At 34.2% G+C, this 12,109-nt stretch overlaps 1 long non-coding RNA gene across 1 annotated transcript in view; it reads right to left on the reverse strand.

Moving 5' to 3' along the window:
- The window catches only part of LOC146996668 (uncharacterized), a 74,498-nt gene that overhangs the window by 28,977 nt on the left and 33,412 nt on the right, over positions 1–12,109 (reverse strand). The window lies entirely within an intron of this gene.

The raw sequence follows: 12,109 nt of genomic DNA on the forward strand, positions 1-12,109 counted from the left end.
AGTACATATAAATAACGAAATATTATAACGATTATTTATTTCTTCAATCAAACAAATATATTTATCCACGGTAATAATAACGTGAATAGCGAAAGCCTAAGCAATCTTACCAACCACTAATTTTTACTTCTCTGTACGAAGTAAAAAGGAAATATTGTAATCGTCAAAAATTTCAGGTATCATATTTGAACAAAAATATCCATTTTGACCGCTGCCCAATGCAATTTAACAATGTTTTTGCGTGACATCTGTACGTAAGGGCAGAATAAAGGACTCTTTCTCCCAAAAAATATTATAAAACGGTTTTAAAATGAATTCTGAAGAGAATTTTTCGTGGTGTCTTTGCGTACGTACGTATCTCGCATAACTCAAAAACGAGTAGACTCAGCGTTGAAATATTGTATGTAGGACTGTTATAACATGTAGATGTGCACACTTCGCAATCGGCCGCACCGAAAGTATACAAATATATGTATATCCACTCTGTTACTCGGCTCAGTGATTTCAGTTTCTTTATTCTTATATATTTGCAAATTGTACATTTTTTGCTTTAAAAATGATTGGATTATGTTGCTCTTATCTTCCTGTTAAGGTTTTTATGCCTTTAGTAAATCTGCATGCAATATTTGTAAAATTATTAACAAGTTGTTTAAGTGCCGCTAAGCCTAATTATTCCTGTGATGGCGGCCATGTTTGTTTACATTGAAACTTAGCAGAATAGTATATCTGTTGCCAATCTAGAGAAAGTAAGCTTCGCAACAACGTCTTCTTTTAGTATTGTGAATTAAATCATGCTTAATCCATTCTGGAATTTATTCAATGAAATAAGTGTTTAAGATTTACTTCGTAAATTTAATATAGATATTTTGAGTTTTTATGTATTTTTGCCTTGTCGCAAAGTGAGAACTTAATTAATTGAATGAGAAATACTGAATCATCTTTGAAAAACTGTGTCTTCTTTTGTTTGTTTGATTTCTTTTATGCATCGTTTTAGATTTATTATAGTATTTGAATAAAACATATAGCATCGATTAGATAATTCTTCAGATGATGTAAATGTTGTGCATTCTGGAGTTATAAAATGAATGAAATGTAACGCTGTTAAGTGAACCTAGAGCCAGAGTGTCGCTATGGTAAACAAATATAGTGAATTTTAAAGAGTGCGTTTAGTATATTTATGTTTATGCGCTGTCGGCGAAGTAGCTTTAATTGAATCCAATAATTTTAAATGAAATGCAAGAAAAAAGGCGTATAATTTAATATTCCGTAAAAGGAAGTCATGTGGTGTACATATTAGATTTTTTGCTAAGCGAAGAGTGTTCGAAACTGCACTCTCTCTCTATCGCCAAATTTTTATTCATCCTTGCTTTTTATGAAAGATTGGGATGTTTCGATTCTTTTGAAATTCCATAATTCAGAAATACTGTCAAAAGTCTTTAATCCGGACGCCCATAATCCGGAATGATCTATAATCCGGACCTCAAAGCTACAAACTTTCTGCGCATGCGTAAACGCATGATGCGTTAACGCATGCGCATTATACGTTTACGCATGCGCGTTTAATATATAACGGACGGTATAAGCTAAGCTAAAATTATCTAATTATCTATTTCAGTTAATGTTGCAGATTGCGTTGTTTCTTAATCTTCTAATTGGATCCGGCTTATTATTTTTTGCAGACGGTTAGAGCAATTTTATAAAAAGTAAGCTTGAACTTTCGATTATGTCAAATAGAATTTCCGATTCTGGAGCTGCCAAAAGATCTACAAAGCGAAAGCATGTTTCGATGTCTATTAAACAAGTAGTGGAATTGCTGCAAAAAATGGGTAAAGGCATGAAGAAAGTGACAGCGAGGTGATTTGTTTCTCTAATCATTCCGAAATCTGTTTATCAATTTCACGCTGCGGGGGGGGGGGAGGAACGTCGCGGCGCGCAATGAACTGGAAGTTGATCTGTCAGCACTATCCTCATCTTCAGGTCAGATGTTTTTATTTTATACGGCTTATAATTCCTTACTAAATGTAGTGTTTCATCTCGATGTACTCTGATATGATTTAAATCAATTTCCTCGTCATGAATATACATAAAATAGTTTTCTGGTTGCAATTTTCTAATTTCGACTATGTATGCTTTATGCATGCGCGCGTTGAAAGAAATGTTTAATAAAGTAAACAAATAAATTTTAAGATTTTTTTTTTTTTTTTTTTTTTTTTTTTTTGTAAATTTTGATACCCTTTAGATCACAATTGCTCTTTATTTCATAAATTACGATTTCATATTTTTAATTGTATTATTTCTGCATGCCATCTTATCAGATTTAAACTGATGATCGATAATCCGGAATCGTCGAAGTCCCGACGAGTCCGGATTAAAGACTTTTGACTGTAGTAGTTCAGAAATAGTACGAAGAACTTTCCTTTCTTTGCATTAAATTGTTATATAATTTACTGTTAATTTGTTATGCCAAGAATATGTTCACTGTGTATGCTGTCTCTATTTTAAGGCATATGTAAAAATAAAACCTGAATTATTAGCATTTCTGTAGATCAGTTTAAGTAAGAGAGGACGGAAATTAATCAAGATGCATCCTTTTGTACCATATCTCATCAGAATGAATGTCCGGATGCTTTACTTAACTGCTTTTCTGTTTAAGTGCTTTTAAGTGTTACTTTCAGGTTTTTTCGCCCAAGATGATAACATATTTTATTTTGTGAAAAAATAAAGAGGCAATCTGGATGAGTTTAACTGATAGCAGTAGCAGAAAATGTAAAGATTCTTGGATAATTTTAATTTTGCCTTATCTCGGTTTTATTTAAGAAGAGGAAAAGTTGTGCAACAGCTAGCATTTTCAGTCACATGGTTTTACCGCAGAAGGACACTTTGTCAGTTTATTAGCATTTCCTTCGATGCGTTAATTCTTGTTAAGTAAATTTATTACCTTCTGAATTCAACTTTTGTTTTCGGAGAAACTGAATGTTTCTTCCTCTGTCTGCTTGTTTTCCTGGTGCGGTTCTCTACTGAAAAGAGCGAAGTCATTGCGTCAGCTAAATTTTTAGTTCTTTATGTTGCCTACGCATACTGAAATCAACGCTCATCACGAACTAAAGTCAACGCTCATAAAATACACGAAACTGCGCACACTGTTTAAAAAATTTTGATATGGACACCACATGATTTCCTTGTGGGGCCATTTAAATTATAGGCGTTTTTGCTGCACTTCATGTAAACTTATTTCCATGAATTATTCTGACTTAATTGACCGATCCCTCCCTAGGCAAGTCGAAAATGGCGACAAAAACTGCGAAATCTGAAATGAAATATTTCAGTTTTTGTCGTACGGGGTCAAACTTCTCAAAATTTCTTTTTTTCATAACTTGTATACAAGTTTTTTTTCATTCTTTCAGTAGAAATGTATTTAGTGTATCACTTGCTTTTTCTTATGTATTTGGGCCCACCAGCGGCCGAGCGGTAAAGTCCCTGAACACTGGTAGTTCGGTCCGAGGTTCGAATCCCGCGAACGGGCTGGTTGCATGCGTGTTTTCGTGGTTTTTCCCCATGTGTAACGTGTATACGAGCCAGTTCCCTTAGAAAGTCCTTCACGAAGACATCCCTTCCCTTAGGCAGATAGCCCTCGAGGCTTTGCCATAATCACACACACACACATTTCTTATGTACTTCACTTTTACAATATTGTTACGAAATGTACAGGCGCGGTAAGATGGCTTCCCCGCAAAGCAGTTTTAGGGTTGCCATAAAATGGCAAAAGAAGAGTAGAGTTGCCACATTTGGCGAGAGATCGCCCCTTTGGCGACAAAATTGGCGATATACCATGGACGGTTGGAGAACCTTCTGGAACGAATTCTTACCGGTTTAGCCCAGAATGTTCCCGAACACAAGCAGAAAGCTATATAAACCCTGCTGGTCCGCAGTCAGTTAGTGTGTGTGCCTCGTCTAGAGTGCGAGTTAGTTCGTATCGAGTTGGTGTCTCGTCTAGCGAGTCAATCCCTGCGGAGTCGATCGAGTTGACAGCCGGGCAGCGAGTGCCGAGTGGGTCGTCGAGTGCACCGAAAGTGTCTCGTAATGTATCGCGGGTAGTGAATCGTCGAGAGCTGTGCTCTGTGTGTCGTCGAGTGCATCGCGAGTTATCGAGTGGAGAGTCTCGAGAGTACGTGGAGTTCCGAGAACGACGAAGCAGAGTCGGGAGCTCTACTCTGGTGCTTTGCAATGGTCCACCGTGATAGCCTGAAGGCTGTGTCGCTGATTGTTCCAGCGTGTTTATAGTAGTTCATCGACAACTGTAAAACGTGTTTTGGAGCTGTCCTGACAATACTGGCTAATAAAGTGTGTTTCGATACTTCATCAAGTGTCGTCGTTATTCATTCCAAATCTACGAACCCCGTACGAACGTGAAGGAAGAAAATAACGTAAAAACTGGTGTCAGGAAGAGAAAAACGTAGCAATATGTTTCAAGAAAATTATAGAATGCTTTCAAATATTTAAGCGGCTTTTATTAAGTCATGAATTGAACACTAATTTAAATATACATACACGTTTGATACAGCCAATTGAAAAAAAAGGGGGAATGCATAACTAGAATTTATAGCAGTCCCATATGCAAAATTTCACCATTTTTGAGTTAATTGAATGTTAAATTAATTGAATAATGCTTACATACGTATGTGCGTACGTATGAACGTCACCAAAAATTTTCTTCTGAATTCATTTTAAATCTATTTCAGAATGTGATTTGGGAAAAAGGGTCCTATATTCTGGGCGTCGGTACATAAAACTAGTAAAAAAATCGTCCAAATGGATTCTGGAATGATCAAAAATGAAGATTTCCTTTGAAAAATGATACCCGGAATACTTCCTTTACTTCGTGCATGTAAAGGAAGCATGTCCGATTGCAATACTTCCTTTACTTCGTGCATGTAAAATAATGTACACAGTTTCGTGAAATATCTTAATTGATATTAATAATGATCTCTCGAATATTTGCTGAGTGTGCTACCTTTAATCTACAAAGGTATGCTGGAAGAAGGGAGGAAATAACTTATAACTTGATCTTGAAATTTAATAAGGTAGGAAAAGTTGTTTATTAATGTATGAAGTAGTATTCCCAGCATATTATTTACATCACCCAGATTGTTGATTTAACCATGATATAAAATCCAAATAATGTAATAAAAGCTGTTTATTATTGTATGATGTACCTTTTAACACATTATTACATTACTCAGATATAAAGTTCTTGTTAACTATCCCTCAAAATCCAAATAATATTAGGAAAGTTGTTTGTTAGTGTATTGTATGCTTTCCAGCATATTATTGCGTTGAGATTTAGTTCTTGTCGACTTAACCATTTCTTGAAATCCAAATAATGTTAGAAAAGTATCATGCTTCTTCCAATATATTACACTGCTGACCACAGTAAATGCGACACACTGAAGGAAGCATGCAAATAACATGAAATTTATAACATGCATTAGCGGAGGTGAGATATGCAAATGATTAGAATTTTAGCGTAGACGCACATCACGCGCGCCTGTGGCGCCACTTCAAAGCGCTCTTTAATGCTTGGAGTTTTCGACGATTTCAAGTTCGGCAATCGTGTTTTTCTTGTGGTTTTTTTTAAAAAATTGATCAATTATGCCTTGTAGTAAACAGCGATCATCATTTGATCAAGTATCCGAGTTTGACAGAGGAAGGATAGTAGTCTACCGAGAGTGTAGATTATCTTTCAGGGAAATCGGTAGTCGTGTTGGACGAAACCAAACAACTGTAATGCGGATATGTGACCGTTGGATGCAGGACCGTACGACGGACCGACGTGTTCGATCGCATTCTCCTCAGTGCACCACTTCACGTGATGACAGGAAAATTGTGAGCATGGCAGTGACGGATCGCTCAGTCACATCACGAACCATAGCAAAGCACATTCAGTCTGCAACGCATCGTCCAGTGTCTGCGCGTACCATTCGACGCCATTTACAGCAGAGTGGTCTGTCCGCAAGACGTCCATTACTTCGTCTAGCCTTGGCGCAGAACCACAGACGTCTCCGCCGCCAATGGTGCGATGAAAGAAGGACGTGGACGGCAGAAATGGAATGAAATTGTCTTTACTGACGAGTCACGCTTCTATCTGCAACACGACGATGGTCGGATTCGAGTCTGGAGACATCGTGGAGAGAGGATGCTGAACAGCTGCGTTATGCACCACCACACTGGTCCTGCACCGGGTATTATGGTATGGGGCGGTATTGGATATCACTTTCGCACTACTCTAATACGCATTGCCGGTACTTTAAACAGCCAGCGCTACATCTCCGAGGTGTTGTAGCCAGTTGTCCTTCCTTACCTTCAGGGCTTGCCCACAGCCATATTTCAACAGGATAATGCGCGACTACACGTGGCACGCATTGTCCAAGGGTTCTTCGCCAATCGCCAGATTGGTTTGCTTCCCTGGCCGGCTCGCTCTCCGGATCTTTCGCCGATAGAAAACATGTGGTCCATGGTTGCTGAACAATTGACCCAGATTACATCCCAATCTGCCACACCAGATCAACTTTGGCAACGGGTGGAAGCTGCTTGGTCTGCTGTACCCCAAGAACACATCCAAAGTCTCTTTGAATTAATGCCAAGGCGTGTGGCAGCGGTGATCTCCAACAATGGGCTGGCTACTCAGGCTACTGATTCTAGAAGGAACCACACTTCACAGAAGTCCATAAATTTAATCATTTGATGCTTGGTCAACATGTTATCTACTAAATAAATTTTGTTGTGATATCTCTTGTCTTTCTTGGTGTTGCAATTTGGGTGACCAGCAGTGTATTACATTGATACACAAACGAAACACACCAAAGTAAAACATAAAATTAGCAAAACAAGAATCTCATTGTTGGTGTATATTTTAGTCAAGACTCTGTCGATTTCGAGGGAACACAGGTCCAGATTTCTCTTCATTAGGAGAGACACACTTTACTTACATTTAAAGTTCTCATTGCCTTAATCATTCTTTGAAATTCAAATAACGTAAGAAAAGTTATTTATTAGTGTATGATGTATCCTCTAACATACCATTACATTACTCAGATATAAAGTTCTTCTTAACTATTCCTCAAAACTCTAATAATGTTAGTAAAGTTTTTTGTTAGTGTATTATGCGCTTTGCACCATATAAACATTACTCAAACTAAGAAAAAACTTCTTTTGAACTTAAGCATTTTTCGAAATCCAAATAATATTAAAAGAGTAGTTTATTTGGATTTCATATGTTTTACATCATATTATTAACTTTACCCAGACTTAAAGTCCATCTCGACTTAAACATTCCTCGAAATACAAATAATGTAAGAAAAGTTGTTTATTAGTGTATGATGTATTTTCCTGTCTTATTATTACATTACTGTTCTTATTACTAGCTCTTGTTGTCTTAACCATTCTTCTAAATCCAAATAACGCATGAAAAGTTGTTTATTGGTCTATGATGTATCTTCAATATATTATTACATTACTCAATTTTAAAGCTCCTGTTGTAAATTAAAGTTCCTGTTAGCTTAACCATTCATCAAAATCTAAATAATATTAGAAAAGTTGTTTATTAGTGTTTATTATAGTTTTCCAACATATTATTGAATCAAAATAGAAAAAAAACACACAAAAGTAAAATATAAAATTAGTAAAGCAACAATTTTGTGTTTCGAGTAGATTTTAGGTAAGACTCTATGCATTTCGAGAGCAAACAACTACAGGACCCTCTTCATCAGGAGAGACTCACTTGACTCAAATTTAAAGTTCTTGTTGACTTAGCCCTTCCTCGAAATTTAAATAATTTCCAACATATTGTTACCTTACTCAGATTTAAATTTGATGACTTAACCATTCTTCGAAATCCAAGTAATGTAAGAAAATTTCTTTATTAGTGTATGATGTATTTTCCAACATATTGTTTTCAACATTACTCAGATTTAAAGTTCTTGCCGACGTAATCATTCCTTGAAATCCAAATAATGTTAGGAAAGTTGCTTGTTATTGTATTATAATATGTTTTCCAATATATTATTACATTACTCAGATTTAACGCTTTTGTAGACTTAACCAATTTTAGAAATATAAGTAAATTTCAAAAATTTATTTATTAATGTATTATATCTTTTCCAACATACTAATACATTACTCAGATTTAAAGTTCGTGTTAACTTAATCATTTCTCAAAATCCAAATAATGTTGGGAAAATTGTTTATTCGTGTATTATTTAGTGTATTATATTCTTTACAGTATATTATTTCAGTATATTATTATATGCTTTACAGTATATATTACTCAGATTTAAAAATCTTGTCTAGTGAATCATTCTTTGACATCTAAGTAATACTCGAAAAGTTTTTTATTAGTGTATTATGTGTTTTCTAGCATGTATTACATTTACTCAGATTTAAAGTTCTTGTGACTTAATCATTCACCGAAATCTAAGAAATACTCGAAAAATTGTTTATTAGCATAATATGCGTTTTCCAACATAATATTTCATCACTCAGATTTAAAACTCCTGTCGACTTAACCATTCCTCGAAATCCAAACAATTCTGGAAAAGTAATTTATTAATGTACATATTATGTGTTTTCTAACATATTATTACATTAGTGAGATTTAAAGTTCTTGTCCACCTTATAATTCTTAGAAATCCAAATAATATTAGAAAAGTTGTTTATTAGTGTTTTATGTCTTTTCCAGCATATTATTGCATTAAGGCAGAAAGAAAAACGCCAACGTAAAATATTACATTAGCAAAGCAACACAAGGTTTCTTTACTCTACGTATTTCGTAGCAAACTCTACGTGTTTCGAGGGCAAACAATACGTAGAGTTTGCTACGAAACTCAATACTCTACGTATTTCGAGAGCAAACAACTACGGGACCTTCTTCATCAGGAGAGACTCATTTGACTCAAATTTAAAGTTCTTGGTGACTTAGCCATTCCTTCTTGCTAACGTAACCATTGCTCGAAATTCAAATTATGTAAGAAATGTTGTTTATTAGTGTATGATGTATTTTACACCATATTTATCCATTTTTGTTCAGATTTATTTCTCAAAATTTGATTTCATGATTAAGATATTTCTGTAACAAAGCAGAAATAGTTAAATTTTATAAGGTAGTAAAAACCCAGGTTTCATTTGTCATGCCACATATTTTACTTCATTCTTTATTTTTAAGCGCTATTAAAAAAACTGCATGTTTCTTTCTTTGCACTAAAAAGCCGTACTGTGCTTAAACTTATATCAGATTGTAGAGTCGACAGTTTTTTTTTTTTTTTTTTTTTTTTTTTTTTAAGCAAGAAACATAAGAAATGAGCAATGCTCTTGCCGGAACTCGAACCTGGATCTCTCGAATAGGTGTCTAGTGTGCTGACAACTACACCCCGAAGGCATGCAGAAAGGAGAGCGTTAATACCTTACGTACTCCTATTTTTAAACGGCGACTGGGGATTAAGGGAACCAATCGCCAAATCTTGGTGGTGGAGAATCGTCATCCACCACCTTTTTCAGTTCGGGCACCACTGTATAGTCATCAGCTTTTTTCGAAGCTGGAAACATGAAAAATGAGCAATGCCCTAGATGAGACTCGAACCTGGACCTCTCAAATACGCGCCGAGTGTGCTAACCGTTACAGTATATTATTGAAAGGAGGATGAAAATATTTACAATATGTTGAGTTAATTTATTTAAAAAAGATTTTCTTTTTGATTACTGAAATCCACGTTATTTGCTAATGAGTTAAGTTCCCAGAATTCACTTGGTGCCTTTATTGCCTCTTTATTTTAAACGAAATAAGTATTCAGATTGATTCAGTGCACTGCCATCTTCAGTGCTTAAAGAACAGGTGGAATATTTTAACCTTTGCTATGCATTTGCAAAACATTTTGTAGTATATGTGCTGTTGAAAAAATTAATCGATATTCAAATATGCGAATGAAGTTACTCTGAAATTTTATCATTCATTTTCTCTTCACTGTCTGTTAATTTTTATTATCTGTTTATAAACCCACTAAGTTAAATACAAAAACTTTGAATATTGTTATATAAAGTTAATTCCGTATACTAAATCTTTATAATAATGTTGTAATAATAGTAGTAATATACAGTATATAATATAGTGTAATTATAATAATATAGTAGTAATATAATAGTAGCATAGTTCCTTATAATATTTCATATTTTGTAAAGCATTTATGAGTTTTTGATTAAGAAACTCAACTATTTCAAAGCGAGCAATGGCAACACTGTACGAAAAAAATAAATTTTTATCTCCAGCGCGCGAGGCTGTATCGGAAATTCTAAAGATATGCTCTTTTTAAATTATTTTGCTATATTGCTCTTGAATTGAATTTTACGGTTTAAGTGCGAAGAGCACGATATTTAATAAATAAAAGTAACACACAAAACGTTAAAAAAACGCCCATTTGGGCGTAATATAAAATCTGAAAGTTTTCAGATTTTTTTTTTTTTTTTTTTTTCCCTTGATCGTAAAGTTGTAAATTTCAAGGTCTATATGCGGGTTAGTGTTAGTAGCGGCATTTTATCCTGGCTTGTTGGAAGAAAAATGCACTAAACTCGTGTAAGAAATGTGTAATTATAAAGTTCTAATATCGACATAATTATTTAGATAATTTCGTAGAATTTTCTTCCAAGCACAGAATTTTGAATAACTATCATTTTTTAAGCACTTAACTGTTTAATTTTTTTTAACCGAATTCGATCCAAAAAATGTTTCATTTTTCATAGCCATTTTTTTTGCTCATTTTACAATTTTAATCAGGAAAATGTTATTAAAATCACCATTTGTAATATTTTTAATCAATTAGAGCAAAATTTCTACTGCAGAAAATAATATTTTCCCTAGAACTTGTCTTTTCTTACTACACGATCGCCTAACAGAGAAGTTACATTTAGATTGTAAATAGTGTAAAAAATATAATTACTTTATAATTATGTTCGAATTACAATTACTTCAGTTACATTTACTTAAACTATTTTTTTTCTAAAGATCTGATTTAGTGTGCTACATCTTTAAACAAGGCGAGAGGCACAGGTCAACATCACAGTCCGGTAAAAATCTCCAGTCTTTAATTCTTTTGCTGTTGTTATTTTTCTTCAGTCAACACATATAGCACCATCTTGCGGGGCTTAGATTTTTCCCAGTAAAAATCACCTGCAAAAAATGTCTTTTTGCCAGTCTCAATGGAGATGTTAAACGTTAGAAACAGTTTTCCTTCACTTTCTTCTGTTGCAAGCTTTTCAATCAATCAAACGGTAATAGCCAATCGAAACCCTATATTCGTAGCTATACCGCCATATGTTTTATGCTAGTTTCGAAGTCTTCTAGAGCACAACTATCCTCAGACTCCTTTACAGACATTTAAAAGGTGGAAGTCAAAAATCTTCAAAAAATGGTGATTTGGGATTTTTGCATTTTCAAATTCTCTGCACTATTAGCTGTCTAAAAATACCACACTTAAATCTCTATGAAAATTAGAACTGTAAAAAGTCTAGTTTTAATTTATCATCCGATGCTTTGATGAATGAGGATTTTTACACAAAATCGTGATATTTCCAAACGTGATATTTTTACACTCGATGTACTTTTTCTCAGAAACTACTGCTCACAGATATGTAAAGTTTTTATGGGTTATTTATTATGTTCCCAAATATATGCTAAAATGAGCTTTTTGTGATTTTTTTAAGATTTTTTTTTTTTTTTTTTTTTTTTTTTGGTATGTGTGTGTGAGAAAAGTGCTAAATTTTACTATGCTTAATAAAATATTCTATAAATTATTCTAAACTCAAAATATTTCGAAAAAACATTTCAGTATAATCAGGTAAGTGTACTTTAACTACACAAAACATTTCGAGCATGTGTCTACAGCAGATTTTGAGAAAATGTACATCGAAAATGGGCAGTTTAGCATTGTCGGTGTAGGAGGTTCCAAGTTCCCTTCAGATTCTGTTTCTGAATTACAATCTGAATCACAAGAAATGAGCCGCATACATTCTGAATCAAGCAATATTTTATGGTAAGAAAACCGTTTCAACTATCAATAGTTATCAA

Source organism: Stegodyphus dumicola, chromosome 6, assembly GCF_044657685.1.
Source record: "Stegodyphus dumicola isolate Sdum_Otavi_A_Nest chromosome 6, ASM4465768v1".
NCBI lineage: Eukaryota > Metazoa > Arthropoda > Arachnida > Araneae > Eresidae > Stegodyphus > Stegodyphus dumicola.